Here is a 16911-nt window from a genome sequence, read left to right as displayed (position 1 = left end):
TAATGCATCTGATTTAAGGAATATCAAAATGTGAAATAGTCAACTAGAATGAGACAGATATGGTGAGCAGATATTGCTACCTCCTTTCTTCAACATCCAATTTTCCCTTTATGCTTAGTAGCAAAACTATTAAATCGGCACAGCAATGCATGCATGCTTTAAAGATTAAAATTTTGAGACTCTCTTGAATCAGTTACAATCATAAATTCTAGTAAATGTGATATAAGTGAAATCCAGTGAAGATTTGTTTCCCTTCCTCGTTTGCTTTCCTTCCTCCCTCTTGTGCTCCCTGGAATATGGAAGTAGTAGCTGGATTTTAGCATATTGGGCTTTCAATTTTGAATATGGGAGCCACATACTGAACATAATGGAACACAGAGATAAGAGAAGGTCCCTGATAAGACCTATAGGCCAAACCAGCACCAGACTAGGTATTTGCAGATTTCTTTACTATGAGAGAAACATAAATTTCTATCGTGTTAAAACTACAGTATTTGGTAGTTATCTGCTATATGGGGACAAACCTATCCTAACTGGTATATATATATATACTTCCATGGTACCTGATATTCGGAAGGGGTATTAAGGAAAGTGGACCTATGTATTACAGTCACTAGGAATATCTTTCAGAATAGAAGAATATCTTTCATAATAGAAGTGATTGTTCTGTGGTTTATGCACAGAAACAATCTGTTTCTGTTATTGTATATCAGTTCCTGAAAGGATCATCAATTCTTGAGTGCACTGAAAAAATGGTTTAGGGAGTTCTGTAACACTGAGGGTAACCTACAAAGTCTTGCCTAATTGGTTAACTGGCCTCTCTTTCCCTTTCATTTTTATATTATCAAATTCTCTAAACCGGTACAGCTACTACTATATTTGTATGTAGAATTTCACATACTATGTTCAGTATGTAAAATCCTGTACTTCAAGAATAAGACAGGTATCTTATTTTTCACTTTATGAAGCCAAAAACTTACAGAATTCTAAGATAAGCCATCCACTGCATAAAACAGTATCTGGCACACAACTGCATATCAGTTTATGCTGTATAACAAACCATATTAAAACTCAGGGGTTTTCAAAAAACAAGTATTTATTATCCTTTAGGCATTGCTGGGTTGGCTGGGTTTTAGCCGATTTAGGCTGGGCTTCGCTCTAAGCTGAAGGTTTGATTTAGGCCTTGGCACAAACACTGCTTCTGAACTATTTTTACTCAACACTTCTGACACTAAATGTGTGGGGTTTTCCCCACACCAACAACCAGTTCTCTAACACTCCAACTAGGTGTCCTACAATTCAACTCAATTCTGATTCTAATTACCTGGAGTTAGCACAGACTCCTTAGGTTAAGGATTCAGTCCCACAACTGTCCCTAATCAGATACCAATGAAAAGACTCAGGTTGCCACTTATACTTCTGACCACCTGGAAGTAAATGAGAGGTTCTCATACTTTCTCCTCAGATTTGCTAGTTTGCTAGAATTATCCATAAAATTCAATGAAACACTTTACTATTTCTAGTTTATTCTTAAGTATATAACTCTCAAGAATGGCCAAATGAAAAAGATGCATAGGTTATAGAGCAACGAATGGGAAGGGCAGTGTGGAGCATCCATGCTCTCTCCAGGAGTAACAGCACCTCATCCCAGCACTTTGATGTATTCATCAACTCAAACTCTCTGAACCCCACCATTTGGAGGACTTTATGAAGGTTTTATTACACAGGCATGACTGATTAAATTATCAGCCAATGGCAATTAACTCAATCTCTATCTCCTCTTCCCTTAGGAGGTTCCAACCCTCTATCATGCCTGGGTCTTCCTGGCAACCAGCCTCCATCCTGAGGCTATTTAGGAGCCCCTTCACCAAAATTAACCTTATTAGCAGAGAATAGGTAGAAAGGAGATTGTTGTGAACAAGACAAGATGCTTCTGTTATCCCTATCACTCAGGAAATTCCAAGGATTTCAGAAGCTGTTTTAGGACTGGGGGACAGAGACCAAATATAAATTTATATACTTACCTAAGGCATATTTTTCTCATGATAAAGTCAGGAGTAAAAGCCCATGTCAAACCTTCATCTACAGCACATCTACTAACATCCCATTTGTTGAAGGAAGTTATATGGCCAATCCCAAGTCAACAGGCAGGAAGTACAGTATTCTGCCGACCTGAGCCCGTGCCAAGAGTGTAGATGTGCAATACTCGTTCAGGGGGGTGAAGAATTCAGCATAATTATTCAATCCACCAAAGTTCTCAGTAAAAACGTATTAGAAATAAAAGAATATGGTAGAAATTATAGTTAAAATGTGTGGTAGCAGTCTAACAGAATCAGACACTGCAAATGCAAGGTAAATACCAGGAGCACAAAAATTCTGAGAACTGTTAAATGTAGAAGTAATCAAGGGCAGAGCCATGTTTGGATATATATGGTTAATTAGCCAGGACCCAGCAGGAATAGTGGAGTGAGCAAATGAAGACAAGGAAGACATTTGAAAGTCAACAGGGTACTCCAATGGAGAAGTATACTGCTATCTCAAGATAGCAATTAAGTAATAATTTGTTGGTTCCAAATGAATCTGTGCTAGCTACCATCTTAAATCTCTCCTTTTCAAAACTCTGTCATTACTTACTGAGAAGTATTTTTCCCTATAGAAACCCACCTCTGATTTTTACAATGACACTCAGAAACTTGATTTACTTTATGGAAATTCATTTTGACAGAATGTATCTACTTTGCTTTGAAATAGTATAGTAATGAACTGGACAGAAAATGGAGTCTCCTCAAGTGGTGAAGTAACATCCATACAATGATTAGGCACTAGGAAGAATAGAGATCTAAGAATAATCACCACTTGCAGAGAGGAAATCTAGCATTATAATGGAGAACACAGGCACTGGAGGCATGTATCTTGGATTCACATCGTGACGATCCAATTCAATCGTCTTCATAGAAGGTAATGAATACCTAGTTCATAAGCAGCTAATGAGAATTTGATAAAATACATAGAAAGTGATTAGAAATGATAAGCACTTAATAAACACTAGCTATTATTATAGGCAGATGTTTCTATCTTCTCAGCCTCTGGTAGACCCGAAGAAGGTAACTTAAAAATTAATGTTGCACGTAGGTTGAAATGCTTCTCTAGTGGAGAGATGAGATTTGATAAAGATATATATATATTTTATCAAGCTATATATATAGATATATAGCTTTGACATATATATGCATATACACACAGAGACAATATACATATAACACAACTATACACACATGTATCTGTATATCTAGAAATATTTTCAGAATATAAATACACACTTCTAAAATTCTCTTTTGGGGAAGAACATTCCAAAGATAAATAACTTGGCAAACTTTATAAAAACTTGGAGGGGATGGTAGAGGAGTAGGAGACCTCACCTCAATGGCCCCACCAACTTACCTAGATAACTTTCAAACAGTCTTGAACACCTACGAATTTGACCTGAGACTTAAAGAGAGAACAGCTGGAATGCTACAGAGAGAAAAGTTTTCACTTCTAACAAGGTAGGAAGGCGGGGGGTGGGGGGGTGTAGAATTAAGTGGGGGAGGCCCCCCCCCGTGAGGAGCCGGGCTGAGGCCCATGGCCAGAGCCTCCAAGACAGGAAAGCCCAGCCCTGGAGAAGCAGGAACTTTAAAAAATCCTCACCGGATTCTTCCCAGACGGAAAGGTGCTTAGCAGGGAACTCGGGCAGAATCACAGGAGGGGCAGTGAAGCCTCAAGATTCCTAGAGTCATTATTAGAAGAGGGGCGCCTGGGGAAAAGCTCACCACAAACTGGGAGATGTCAGTAAAGGGCTGGAGCACTGCAGCCCTCAGGGCATTTGGAAGAAGCCAGTTGTGTAGGTGGGCTGGCTCTGGATGGAGGTGGCTGAGCTCCTTTCCCTTTGGGAGAGGTGGCCCTCTGGAGCGTGGTTCCAGTGGCACAGCAGCCCATCCCCCAGGAGACCATCTGGAAGGACAGGGGAGAGCAAGTTCTTGACCAAGCAGCACTGGAAAGCTCCAGGACGAAGGAAAATTGAGGGAATATAGTATGTACAACTAGAAGGTACCCCCTTTTCTAATTTTTCTTTTTCTGTTACAACTTTTTTGTATCAGATTAAATTTCCAATATTTTTTCTCTTTTCCCACCTTAACTACAATATTTTACCAGCTCTTCATTTTTAAGTTTTTTCCTTTTTGACTTTCATATTTCTACAATTACGTGTCTTAGATATATTTTTACTTCTGGATTCCCTTCAACATATTCAATTTAATTTTCGGAGATATAGGTTTTTGTTTTGTGGGTTTTTCACTGCTTTGTTTTGTTCTACAATGGTGGACATTAGTACCTTCTAAAACATGACCAGCATACAAGCAGAACCAAGTGGAATACTGTGCTGATTTATTCTGTGAGATTATATTCTCTCTTCATTCCCATTCTGCCCCCCTCTTTTATCTTGTATATATTTTGGTGGTCAATGTTGGGACTTTCTATAAGTATTGCTGGTTTATATAAATTTGGGATTGAGCATGTTCTAACATACAGAACAAAATACATTCAGAATCAAGAGGATCACCCTCTAGGACTCCTCAGGTAGATTACACTCTCTCTCCACTATCACTTCTTCACCACCACCATTCCCTAAGTCCACCCCCCCCTTTTTTCTCTTTTTCCTCTTTTTTATTTCTTCTTCTTCTTTGGGGTTTTTGGCCTTTTATTTTTACTATTTTGTTTTAAAATTTGTTTTTCACTTTAGTGGTACTTTTGTTTTCTTTTCTTCTGATCTTCTTTTTCATTTTCTGGGCTCTGACCTTGTCAGAATCATCTAGGGTGGAATTTCCTTAGGTCATGGTAGATATTTTTGACTCAGGCCGCTCCTACAGCCACTCTGCACTGAACAAAATGACTAGAAGGAAGAATTCACCACAAAAGAAAGAATCAGAAATAGTACTCTGCCAGAGTTACAGAATATGGATTTCAATTCGATGTCAGAAAGCCAATTCAGAAGCACAATTATAAAGCTACTGGTGGCTCTGGAAAAAAAGCATAATGGACTCTAGAGACTTTGTTACTGCAGAATTTAGATCTAATCAGGCCAAAATTAAAAATAAATGAGATGTAATCCAAAATGCTGGGGTTAATGAGGTAGAAGAAAGAGTGAGTGACATAGAAAACAAGTTGATGGTAAGAAAGGAATCTGAGGAAAAAAGAGAAAAACAATTAAGAGACCATGAGGAAAGGCAAAGGGAAATAAATGATAGCCTGAGAAGGAAGAATCTATGTATAATTGGGGCTGCAGAAGACGCCAAGAGGCAGAAAGGGCCACAAAGTATATTTGAACAAATCATAGCTGAGAACTTCCCTAATTTGGGGAGGGAAACTGGCATTCAGATCCAGAAGATAGAGAGGTACCCCCTAAAAAAAAATCAATAAAAACCGTTCAACAGCTCAACATTTAATAGTGAAATTTGCAAATTCCAAAGATAAAGAGAAGATTCTTAAAGCAGTGAGAGACAAAAGATCCCTAATTTATATGGGCAAAAATATCAGATTAACAGGAGACCTCTCCACAGAGACCTGGCAGGCCAGAAAGGGCTGGAAGGATATAATCAGGGTACTAAATGAGAAGAATATGCAGCCAAGAATGCTTTATCCAGCAAGGCTCTCATTCAGAATAGAAGGAGAGATAAAGAGCTTCCAAGATAGGCAGAAACTGAAAGAATACATGACCCCCAAGCCAGTTCTGCAAGAAATATTAAGGGGGACCCTGTAAAAGAAAGAGGAAGCCCAAAGAAATAATCCACAAAAAACAGGGACTGAATAGGTATTACAATGACACTAAATTCATATCTTTCAGTCGTTACTCTGAACGCAAATGGGTTAAATGATCCCATCAAAAGATGCAGGGTTTCAGACTGGATACAAAAGCAAGACCCATCTATTTGCTGCCTGCAAGAGACTTGTTTTAGACCTAAGGACACCTCCAGCCTGAAAATGAAAGGGTGGAGAACCATTTACCATTCAAATGGTCCTCAAAAGACAGCTGGGGTAGCAATCCTCATTATCAGATGAATTAAAGTTTATACCAAAGACTATAGTAAAAGATGAAGAGGGGCATTATATCATACTTAAAGGGTCTATCCAACAAGAAGACCTAACAATCATTAATACTTATACCCCAAATGTGGGAGCTGCCATATATATCAATCAGTCAATAACCAAAGTAAAGAAATACTTAGATAATAATACACTAATAGTAGGAGATTTCAACATGGCATTTTCTGCAAATGACAGATCTTCTAAGCAGAACATGACCAAAGAAACAAGGGCCTTAAATGATACACTGGACCAGATGGATTTCACAGATATATACAGAACATTCCATCTGAACACAAACTGCATACACATTATTCTCAAGTGCACATGGAACTTTCTCCAAAATAGACCACATACTGGGTCACAAATCAGGACTCAACCAATAGCAAAAGATTGGGATTGTTCCTTGCATATTTTCAGAGCACAATGCTTTGAAACTAGAACTCAATCACAAGAAGAAATTTGGAAGAAACTCAAACACATGGAGGTTGAAGAGCATGCTACTAAAAGATGAATGGGTCAATCAGGAAATTAGAGAAGAAATAAAAAGACTCATGGAAACTAATAAAATAAAGAAACAACCATTCAAAATCTTTGGGATACAGCAAAAGTGGTCCTAACAAGGAAATACATCACAATACAAGCCTCCCTCAAAAAAATCGGAAAAAACTCAAATACGCAAGCTAACCTTGCACCAAAAGGAACTGGAGAAAGAACAGCAAGTAAAACCTACACCAGGCAGAAGGGAGATAATAAAGATCTGAGCAGAACTCAATGAAATAGAGACCAGAACTGTATAACAGAAAAACAAAACCAAGAGTTGGTTCTTTGAAAGAATTAATGACAGATAAACCACTAGCCAGCATTATTATAAAGAAAAGACTCAAATTAATAAAATCATGAATGAAAGAGGAGAGATCACAACCAATACCAAGGAAACACAAATGATTTTAAAAATGTATTATGAGCAGCTATATGCCAACAAATTAGGAAATCCAGAAGAAATGGATGCATTTCTGGAAAACCACAAATTACCAAAACTGGATCAGGAAGAACTAGAAAACCTGAACAGGCCAATAATTAGCAAGGAAATTGAAGCAATCATCAAAAACCTCCCAAGACACAAAAGTCCAGGGCCAGATGGCTTCTCAGGAGAATTCTATCAATGTTTAAAAGAAGAAATAACATCTATACTAAATAAGCTGTTCTGAGGATAGAAAGGGATGGAATACTTCCAAACTCTTTATGAGGCCACCATCACCTGGATTCCAAAACCAAAGACCATACCAAAAAGGAGAATTATAGGCCAATATCCTTGATGAGCACAGATGCAAAAATTCTCAACAAGATACTAGCCAATAGGATCCAACAGCGCATTAAGAAGATTATTCACCATGACCCACTGGGATTTATCCCCAAGATGCAAAGTTGGTTCAACACATAAAACAATCAATGTGATAGATCACATCAAGAGAAAAAACAAGAACCATATGATCCTCTCCATAGATGCAGAGAAAGCATTTGACAAAATACAGCATCCATTCCTGATCAAAACTCTTCAGAGTGTAGGGATAGAGGGAACATTCCTCAGCATCTTAAAAGCCATCTATGAAAAGCCCACAGCAAATATCATTCTCACTGGGGAAAAACTGAGAGCCTTTCCCCTAAGATTAGGAACACGACAGGGATGTCCACTCTCACCACTGCTATTCAACATAGTACTAGACGTCCTAGCCTCAGCAATCAGGCAACAAAAAGAAATAAAAGGCATCCAAATTGGCAAAGAGGAAGTCAAACTCTCCCTCTTTGCAGATAACATGATACTGTATATAGAAAATCCAAAATACTCCACCCCAAGATTGCTAGAACTCCTACAGCAACTCAGCAATGTGGCAGGATACAAAATCAATGCCCAGAAATCAGTAGCATTTCTATACATGAAAAATGAAACTGAAAAAGAAAAATTAAGGAATCAATCCCCATTTATAACTGCATCCGAAACCATAAGGTACCTAAGAATAAACCTAACCAAAGAGGTAAAGCATCTATACCCTAAAAACTACAGAACATTTCTGAAAGAAATTGAGGAAGACACAACGAGATGGAAAAATATTCCATGCTCATGGATTGGAAAAATCAATATTGTGAAAATGTCAATGTTATCCAGGGCAATTTACACGTTTAATGCAATCCCTATCAAAATACCATGGACTTTCTTCAGAGTTGGAACAAATCATCTTAAGATTTGTGTGGAATCAGAAAAGACCCCAAATAGCCAGGGGAATATTGAAAAAGAAAACCAGAGCTGGGGGCATCACAATGCCAGATTTCAGGTTGTACTACAAAGCTGTGATCATCAAGACAGTGTGGTACTGAACAAAAACAGACACATAGATCAATGGAACAGATTAGAGAACCCAGAAATGGGCCCTCAACTCTATGGTCAACTAATATTTGACAAAGCAGGAAAGACTATCCACTGGAAAAAGGACAGTCTCTTCAATAAATGGTGCTGGGAAAATTGGTCATCCACATGCAGAAGAATGAAACTGGACTATTCTCTTACACCGTACACAAAAATAAACTCAAAATGGTTGAAAGATCTAAATGTGACACAAGAATCAATCAAATCCTAGAGAAGAACACAGGCAACACCCTTTTTGAACTTGGCCACAGCAACTTCTTGCAAGATACATCTATGAAGGCAAGGGAAACAAAAGCAAAAATGAATTATTGGGACTTAAGATCAAAAGCTTCTGCACAGCAAAAGAAACAGTCAACAAAACTAAAAGACAACCTACAGAATGGAAGAAAATATTTGCAAATGACCTATCAGGTAAAGGGCTAGTATACAAGATCTATAAAGAACTTATGAAACTCAACACCCAAGAAACAAACAATTCGGTCATGAAATGGGCAGAAGACATGAACAGACATTTCTCCAAAGAAGACCTACACATGGCCACAAGCACATGAAAAAATGCTCCACATCACCTGTCATCAGGGAAATACAAATAAAAACCACAATGTGATACCACACCTCACACCAGTGAGAATGATGAAAATGAACAAAACAGGAAACAAGTGTTGGAGAGGATGTGGAGAAAAGGGAACCCTCTTGCACTGTTAGTGGGAATGCAAACTGGTAGAGCCACTCTGGAACAGTGTGCAGGTTCCTCAAAGAATTAAAAAATAGAGCTACCCCATGACCCAACAACTGCACTACTGGGTATTTACCCCAAAGATACAGACGCAGTGAAAAGCCAATCACCTGCACCCCAATGTTTATAGCAGCAATGTCCATAATATCCAAACTGTAGAAGGAGCCTCTATGTCCTTTGACAGATGATGGATAAAGATGTCTCTCTCTCTCATATATGTGTGTGTGTGTGTGTGTGTGTGTATACGTATATATACATATACAATAGAATATTACTCGGCCATTAGAAAGGATGAATACCCATCATTTGCTCTGACGTGGATGGAACTGGAGGGTATCATGATGAATGAAGTAAATCAATTGGAGAAGGAAAATCATCATATGGTTTCACTCATATGGGGAACATAAGAAATAGTGAAAGTGATAATAAGGGAAAGGAGGGAAAATGAGTGGGAAAAATTAGAGAGGTTGACAAAACATGAGACACTCCTAACTCTGGGAAACAAAGCGTAGTGGAAGGGGAGTTTGGCAGGGGAGATGGGGTAACTGGGTGATGGGCATTGAAGAGGGCCCTTGATGGGATGAGCCTTGGGTGTTATACCATATGTTGGCAAATCAAACTTCAATAAAATAATAATAATAAGTAACTTGGAAAATAATTCTTTGTGTCTCTTGATAGGGTACATTTAAAATTGATATTGATGAAATGATATGAAAACAATAAATAAAACCCAGAGCATCAGCATAAATTTTTTTTACTGTTATTTTTTACAGAATAGTCTATATGTTACCTCTTCTAAGAAGCCTTTCCAGGTTTCCTAAATAAACTTCATTCTCCCTCATAATTCCTATGAAATTTTGTTGTGTATTCATTCAAGCCGTTAGTATTAGTAATTTACAAATATATATCCCCCATTAGATTATGAGTTCTAGGACATAGGACATCTATATAATTGTCATAAGTAACATTTAAATTTTCTTATATAGCTTACAAACAGCCCCTACATACATTTCTCATTCTTTCTTTCCTACAAAAGCCCTGCAATAGCTTTGCATTCTTGTTAGTACCATATATAATACTTAGCACATAACAGCCTTTCAAACATATTTAGTATTTAATTAAAATTAAAACTGGATTGCATAGGTTAAATTAAAATGTTGACAATTCCCTGAATTTTTATTTCCTCTAAAGCAATTGAGAGAGGGAAAGATTTTGAATGCTTTCACTTTATTTGTATGCAACCAAAATATTCCTAAGATTAAAAAAGTAAGTATTCATTTGACAATTAAAATTGCATAGAATGACAACATCTAAACTAAGCAGTGAATAATATGTGTATGTATGTAGTAGAAATATTTCTTTTCCCTGCTCCTTTCTGATTGCTACAGTCCTGGTCTACATCATATAAGCTCCAAATCCAATGGGTACATTATGAAAGAGTTAAACCAGGCTTCAAGCAAATGATTCTGTTGGTAATCCAGAATCAAGTCCGTTTTCCCCATTCAATAATTTTTCCTTTAGAAGACACAGTTTCCTATAACCCTGTAGGGTTCATTTAAATTCTGACATTTCTCTATTGGAAAATGAACTGAAGCCACAACTCACATTTCACTTCACTTCACAGATACCCTTCAATCACTATTAACTATGGCTGAATTATAATCTCATAAGATAACTATCCCACATGACAAGAACTGTCTCCCCCATTATCCACTCAAAGTCATCTGGTTTCTCTGCCAAGACTTTTCTATTTTCATGAGCAATTTAAAAATCCCTTACAATTTAGAAAGTAGTTCACCTCTTATTTAGTTCTTGAAGTCAGCTGTAAGTGGATTCTACTATATGTCAAAAACCATTTCTTATTTTCACTGGACTCAAATTTCCAAAGCTTCTCTGGAACATAAAGACCATTCAAAATGAAATGGAATATGAGGGAGGCAGATATCCAGAACTAGATTTTTTTTCCTTATTAAAAACAAAATTTGAGAAGAGTCCTAGAAGCTAAATATTATTAGAATGAGAGATGATCTTTGGAAAAAGAGTAAGAATAGAATAGAGTTGGGGTACCAGAAAGGGAATCAATGAATTAAGAAATGATTAATGGAATTTGCATATAGAGTTCATGCAAGAAGAAGAGAATGGAAATTCTATTTGTAATTCAGACTTTTTTTCCCCCTGTGGACATTGAGGATATATTAAATAAAAGTAAAACTCTATAAAAAATAGTGGCTATGTTTCCATAGGCCCCTGATGGGCCAAATCCCAGGTTAGGGCATAAGGACAATAATGAATAGGACACAGTCCTGCTTACAGCCTAATGGTATATGCCACATAATACTATAGAAATTAGAATGATAAAAATGCTCAAATTGAGTAAATAGAAATATTTTTTAAAGTGCTAGAAGAGCATAAAAGTGGGAATACTTAATTCAAATTAGGGAAGAGTATGAAAATCATCATGGAAAAGTTAAAGTTTCATTTGGCCCTTGAAATAAGTAGGAATTCATTTGGTAGGAAAAGGAGGGAAAGCACGTTCACATTTAGAAAGCAGCAAGTGGTCCCACATGACTGAATGTGGGGCCAGGAGAAGAGATGGGAGATGATACCAAAAAGTAGATTAAGACTCTATTGAGCAAGAAAAAGTGTTTGTACAGTCATATCTATGCTCTAGAAAGGCCACGACTGGTAACACTATGGATTATTAGAAGAAAAAGAGACTAATAAAAAGCTTGAGGCCATTGTAATATTCTAGAATCTAATAGTAACATTGGGATACAAGGAGGCAATGATTACAAAAGACATTAAGACATATTTCAGTTGGGCTTAGTAATTCCTGAGCTGTAGAAGGTAAAGAGGAAGGAGAAAGTGAAGCTAGGAAGGTATTTTATACTTTTTTGGAGTTTAATGAACAATGAAGTAGCTCTTGGATACATTAATTGGGAATTTAGAAAAAGAAAGAAAAGCAGGCCTTGAAAAGAAGGGCACAGTACACTACCCAAAAAAATCTACAGATTTAATGCAATCCCTACCAAGACACCAATGTCATTTTTTCACAGAACTAAGACAAACACTAAAATTTGTGTGGAACTACAAAAAAAAACCCAAATAGCCAAAAGCAATCTTAAGAAAAAAGAATAAAACTAGAGGTATCACAATTCCAGATTTCAGACTATACTACAAAGCTGTAGTAATCATATAACATGGTACTGGCACAAACATAGATATATAGATCAATAAGATAGAGAGCCCAAGAATGAACCCATGTTTATAGGGTCAATTAATCAATGACAAAGGAGGCAAAAATATATAATGGGGAAAGGATAGGCTCTTCAACAAATGGTATTTGGAAAAACTGGACAACCACATGCAAAAAGAATGAAACTGGACTACTTTCTTACACTATCCACAAAAATAAATGCAAAATGGATTAAAGACTTAAATGAGACCTAAAACTATAAAACTCTTAAAAGAAAATATAGGCAGTAATCTCATAAACATTGGCCTTAGTAATATTTTTCTGGATCTGTCTCCTAAAGCAAAGGAAATGGGAGCAAAAATAAACTATTGGGACTACACCAATTAGGAAGCTTTGCACAGCAAAGGAAACCATCAACAAAACAAAACAGTAATGAATTGAGGAGACAAAGATATTTGCAAATGATACATCAAATAAAGGGTTAACAGCCAAAATATTAAAGAACTCATACAACTCAACACCAAAACCTCTCAATAATCTGATTTTAAAATGTGCAGATCTGAATAGGCATTTTTCCAAAAAAGACATACAGATGGCCAACAGTCACATGAAAACATGCTCAACATTACTAATTATCAGGGGAATGCAAATTAAAACCACAATGAGATACCATCTCACACCAGTCAGAATAACTTATCAAAAAGACAAAAAATAACACATGTTGGCAAAGACTTAGAGAAAAGGGAACCCTTATACACTGTTGATGGGAATGTAAATTTGCACAGCCATTATGGAAAAAAGTATGGAGGTCCCTCAAAAAGTTAAACATAGAATTACCAGATGATCAGTAATTCCACTACTGGGTGTTTACCTAAAGAAAACAAAAACACTAATTTGAAAAGATAAGCACCCCTATGTTTATTGCAGCATTATTTATAACAGCCAACATATGAAAGCAACCTAAGTGTCAATGGATAGATGAATAAGGAAGATATGTGGTATACATCAACTTAATATAAACTGCCATAAACTTAGCATGTTATATATGAACCTCACAATAGCCACAAACCTAAACCTTTAATACACAAAAAAATAAAAAGCCAAATATAATACTACAGAAATTCAATCACCAGGAGAGCAAGAAACAGAAAAACCACAAGAACAAGTAGAAAACAGTGAAAATGGCAGAAAGTACATACCAATCAATAATTACTTTAGATGTAATGTTTCAATGTTCCAATCAAGAAACAGAGGGCAGGGAGAGCAGGAAGAATGGATTAAAAACAAACAAACAATACCCATTTATTTGCTTCCTACAAAAGACTAATTTCAGACCCAAAGACCCATACAGACTTAAAATGAAGGGATGAGAAAACATTTACCATGCAAATGGAAGCAGAAAAAAAATTAAAAAAAGAGCCAGGTAGTAATAGTTAATCAGATAAACAAACTTTAAACAAAGACCAAAAAGAGACAAAGAAGGACATTACATAATGATAAAGGGATTAATCAACAAGAGAATATAACAATTGTAAATATCTGCATATCTAAAATCAGAGCATGTAAATACATAAAGCAAATATTAAATAAAGAGAAAAATTTATGTTAATACAATAACAGTAAGGGGACTTTAACACCCACTTACATCATTGAATAGACCATCCAGTCAGAAAAATCAATAAGGAAACAGGGTTTCTGAATTAGACAAGATGGATATAAATACATACAGAACATTCCATCAAAAACAGAATACACGGGCAGCCCGGGTGGCTCAGTGGTTTAGCACCACCTTCAGCCCAGGGCCTGATCCTGGAGATCCGGGATCTAGTCCCATGATGGGCTCCCTGCATGGGGCCTGCTTCTCCCTCCCTCCCTCCCTCCCTCCCTCCCTCCCTCTCTCTCTCTCTCTCTCTCTCTCTCTCTCATAAATAAATAAATAAATAAATAAATAAATAAATAAATAAATAAATAAAATATTTAAAAAAAAAGAATACACATTTTTATCAATTGCACATGGAACACTCCAGAATAGACACATGTTAAGCTGCAAAACAAGTCTCAATAAATTTATGAAGACTGGAATTATACATCTTTTCTCATCACAACAGTATGATTAATTACAAGAAAAAACTCACAAACATGTGGGGGCTAAACAACATGTACTTAACTAGTAGTTCAATGAGAAATGAAAATGAAAACAATAGTCCAAAAATCTTTGGGATGCAACCAAAGCTGTTTTAAAGGAAATATATAGTGATACAGGTCTACCTCAAGCAACATGAAAAAACTCAAATAAACAATCTCACCTGACACCTAAAGGAACTAGTGAAGAAAGCTCAAGGTGACTAAAGGAAATAATAAAGATCAAAGCAGAAATAAATGACAGAGACTAAAAGAGAGAGAGAATGAAACCAAAAGCTGGTTCTCTGAAAAGATAAAAAGAGAAGACCCAAGTAAATAACATGAGAAATAAAAGAGAAGTAACAATTGACACCACAGAAATACAAAATACTAAGAAAAATTATATGTCAACAAACTGGACAAACTAGAAGAAATAGATAAATTCCCAGAAACCTATAATCTTCCAAAACTGAAGCGGACAGAAATAGAAAATCTGAGCAGACCAACTACTACTAACAAAATTGAAACTATAATCAAAAAATTACCAAAAAATAAAAGTCTAGAACCAGATGGATTCACAAGTGAGTTCTACCAAACACTTAAAGGAGAGTTAATATCTATTCTCCTCAAACTCTTCTGGGGTGAGGAGGAACATAAGATGAAGGAAAGCTTGCAAACATGTACTATGAGGCCAGCATTACCTGGGTACCAAAAATAAGCAAAGATACCATGAAGAAAGAAAACTATGGGCCAATATCCCTGATAAACATAGATATAAAGATAATCAACAAAATATTAGCAAACCACATTCAGCAATACATTAAAAGGATCATTAAATATAATTAAGCAGGATTTATTCTGGAAATGCAAAAAAAATTCAGTAGTCACACATTGATGTGATACACATCAACAAATTGAAGGATCAAAATCATATGATTATCTCAACAAATGCAGAAAAAGCTTTTGGCAAAATTCAATATCTGTTCATGGTAAAACTCTCAAAGTGGTCTTAGAAGGAAGATACCTTGACATAAAAGAGTCTATATCTAAAAATACCCACAGCTAACATCATGCTCAATGGTGAAAAACAGAGCTTTTCCTCTCTAAGATCAGGAATAAGACAAAGATGTCTACTCTCACCACTTTCATTCAACAGAGTACTGGAAGTCCTGGACACAGCAATCAGACAAGAAAAATCAATAAAAGGTATCCATATTGATAAAGAAATTTAACTGTCACTATTTGCAGATGACATAGGAAACATAAAAAAACCCAAAGTCTGATGCCTGGGTGGCTCAGCAGTTAAGCTAAGCTCTGCCTTCCACTCAGGATGTGATCCTAGAGTCCTGGGATCAAGTCCCACAATAGGTTCTCTGCATGGAGCCTGCTTCTCCCTCTGCCTATGTCTCTTCCTCTCTCTCTCTCTCTCTCATGAATAAATAAAATCTTTTTTTTAAAAAAGAAAGAAAACCCCAAAGATTCTACCAGAAAACCATTAGATGTAATGAATTCAGTGAAGTTGCAAGATATAAAATTAATACCCAGAAATCAATAGTGTTTCTATATACTAATAGTGAAGCAGCAGAAAAAAATCAGGGGGAAAATTCAATTTATAATTGCACCGAAAAGAATAAAATAGTAAGAATAAAATTTTACCAAGGAAGTGAAAGACCTATAACATGAACGAAATTGAAGATGACAAACAAATGGAAGGATATTCCACGCTCATGGTTTGGAAGAATTTATATTGTCAAGATGCCCATACTTTTCAAAACAATCTTTAAAAATCAATGTAATCCCTATCAAAATACCAAAGCATTGTAAGTTCTACCTTATGTGTATTTTATCACAATAAAATTTTGAAAAATAAAAAAAATACCAAAGCATTTTTCACAGAACTAGAGCAAATAATCCTAAAATTTGTATGTAACCACAAAAGACCTCAAATGGCCAAAGCAATCTTGACAAAGAACAAAACTGGAGGTATCATAATCTCAGATTTCAAGTTAGACTGCAAAAGCTATAATAATCAAAACAGTATGGTACTGGCAGAAAAAACAGATACATAGATCATTAGGACAGAACAGAAAGCCCAACAATAAATCCATTCTTATATGGTCAATCTATGACAAAGGAGGCAAGAATACACAATAGGGAAAAGATGATCCCTTCAACAAATGGTGCTGGGAAAAAGTGGACAGCTACATGCAAAAGAATGAAACTGAACCATTTTATAATACCATCCACAAAAATAAATTCAAAATGGATTAAAGACCTAAATGTGAGACCTGAAACCATAAAAATCCTAGCAGAGAA

General features: G+C 36.2%; 1 long non-coding RNA gene across 1 annotated transcript in view; it reads right to left on the bottom strand.

Moving 5' to 3' along the window:
- Window positions 1–16911, bottom strand: part of LOC129512556 (uncharacterized) — a 104230-nt gene that overhangs the window by 13745 nt on the left and 73574 nt on the right. The gene's annotated exons all lie outside the window — the stretch shown is intronic.

Source organism: Nyctereutes procyonoides, unplaced genomic scaffold (assembly GCF_905146905.1).
Source record: "Nyctereutes procyonoides isolate TBG_1078 unplaced genomic scaffold, NYPRO_anot_genome, whole genome shotgun sequence".
NCBI lineage: Eukaryota > Metazoa > Chordata > Mammalia > Carnivora > Canidae > Nyctereutes > Nyctereutes procyonoides.
The sequence above is the reverse complement of the archived record's forward strand: the minus strand, read 5'-3'. Positions and strand labels throughout refer to the sequence as shown.